Consider the following 2,500-nt stretch of genomic DNA (forward strand, 5'->3'; position numbering starts at 1 on the left):
TGGGCGCCACCACCACAACAACAACAATATGGTAATGAAGTTACATATCATTACAACATGTGGATGAAATTAATATTGGATTAGATCTTTATCATTTGGTTTGAGTGCGGTGTACAGGACTACGGGTTTATCTGGTTGACGTTCACTCGACATCGGGTTTAATGGTTTATAGTTGACATCGGGTTTAATGGTTTGTAGTTGACATCGGTTAATGGTTTATAGTTGACATTGGGTTTAATGGTTTATAGTTCACATCGGGTGTAATGGTTTATTGTTGACATTGGGTTTAATGGTTTATATTTGCCATCGGGTTTAATGGTTTATTGTTGACATCGGGTTTAATGGTTTATGGATGATATCGGGTTCAGTGGTTCATAGTTGACATCGGGTTTAACCAATGGGACGTTCGGTAGGTTTATGTCAGACACCTGTTTTGTCTCGACTTGGGTGAGGTCAAAGTTCACGTGAAGCAGAACGGAAATTCCTATCTCGTGAGGACACACGCTGATAAACTCTCTCTTTCTCGTTGATCTTACTTGATATCTGTGTCTCCCACCATCTCTTGTTTACATATCCCTTCCTTCTGTTTCCCTTATACACTCGTAATCTGTCCTCTTGTGTCATGTGTTATGTCGTGTCAATCTTGCTTCCTTTCTGACTTATACGTGTTTTTATTTGTTTGTTTACCTTTTAAGGCATTGTTTGTGGCAGTTGTTTGTTTGTTTGTTTGTCGCATGGCACCACCCACCCCTCCCTCCCTCCATCTTCCTCCCCCACACCCACCCCTTCCATCCATCTTCCTCCCCCACACCCACCCCTTCCATCTTCCTCCCCCACACCCACCCCTCCCTCCTTCCATCTTCCTCCCCCACACCCACCCCTCCCTCCATCCATCTTCCTCCCCCACACCCACCCCTCCCTCCCTCCCTCTTCCTCCCCCACACCCACCCCTTCCATCCATCTTCCTCCCCCACACCCACCCCTTCCATCCATCTTCCTCCCCCACACCCACCCCTTCCATCCATCTTCCTCCCCCACACCCACCCCTTCCATCCATCTTCCTCCCCCACACCCACCCCTTCCATCCATCTTCCTCCCCCACACCCACCCCTTCCATCCATCTTCCTCCCCCACACCCACCCCTTCCATCCATCTTCCTCCCCCACACCCACCCCTTCCATCCATCTTCCTCCCCCACACCCACCCCTTCCATCCATCTTCCTCCCCCACACCCACCCCTTCCATCCATCTTCCTCCCCCACACCCACCCCTTCCATCCATCTTCCTCCCCCACACCCACCCCTTCCATCCATCTTCCTCCCCCACACCCACCCCTTCCATCCATCTTCCTCCCCCACACCCACCCCTTCCATCCATCTTCCTCCCCCACACCCACCCCTTCCATCCATCTTCCTCCCCCACACCCACCCCTTCCATCCATCTTCCTCCCCCACACCCACCCCTTCCATCCATCTTCCTCCCCCACACCCACCCCTCCCTCCCTCCATCTTCCTCCCCCACACCCACCCCTCCCTCCCTCCATCTTCCTCCCCCACACCCACCCCTTCCATCCCTCTTCCTCCCCCACACCCACCCCTTCCATCGCTGGACACCCTCTCACATGCACGCAGCAATGTGATTCCCTTCGTCATGCACCTGCATGACTTACCCCTCCCCTGCAAACGCATCCTCTCTCTCTCTCTCTCTCTCTCTCTCTCTCTCTCTCTCTCTCTCTCTCTCTCTCTCTCTCTCTCTCTCTCTCTCTCCCCTTCCATCCCGCCCCCTCCCTCCAACACGCCTCCAGAGTCCAACCCCTTCCAACACGCCATCCCCCCCCTCCCCCCATCCAACACGCCGCCATCGACCCCCTCCCTCCGTCACTCTCTCCCTCCAACATGCCTCCATCACCTTCTCCAACACGCTGCCATCCCCCCCCCTCCCTCCAACACGCCTCCATCACCCTCTCCAACACGCCGCCATCCCCCCCTCCCTCCAACACGCCTCCATCACCCTCTCCAACACGCCGCCATCATCCATCCCCTCCCCCTCCAACACCGCGCCACCACCCCCGCCACATATTGCCCCAGCCATTTTCTTATTCCCTCCCCCTCCTCACTATTGGCACACACACACACACACACAACACACACACACACACACACACACCCCGGGTTACGCTGCAGGGAATTGCACAACACATGTCCAGTCACCTCACGTGTCCCCTAACCCCCCTGCCCACCCCCCCCGCCCACTCCCATAACCCCCCCCCCGTCCCCCCCAACTTGTCCGTTTCCATGTCTCGTTTCCCCTCCCGAATTACTCTCCCGTGTCTGCTCTCCCGCCTTTGTCCCTCTCCCGTTCTATCACTGCTATCATTTCTATCTCTTCATTCTTTCTATCTCTCTGTACTGCTATCATTTCTATCTCTTCATTCTTTCTATCTCTCTGTACTGCTGTCATTTCTATCTCTTTATTCTTTCTATCTCTCTGTACTGCTATC

The 2,500-nt window shown here is 54.3% G+C and overlaps 1 protein-coding gene across 2 annotated transcripts in view; it reads left to right on the forward strand.

Annotated features, from left to right (window-relative positions):
* The window catches only part of Polr2H (DNA-directed RNA polymerases I, II, and III subunit Rpb8), a 301,372-nt gene that overhangs the window by 175,983 nt on the left and 122,889 nt on the right, over positions 1–2,500 (forward strand). The gene's annotated exons all lie outside the window — the stretch shown is intronic.

Source organism: Panulirus ornatus, chromosome 51 (assembly GCF_036320965.1).
Source record: "Panulirus ornatus isolate Po-2019 chromosome 51, ASM3632096v1, whole genome shotgun sequence".
Classification (NCBI taxonomy): Eukaryota; Metazoa; Arthropoda; class Malacostraca; order Decapoda; family Palinuridae; genus Panulirus; species Panulirus ornatus.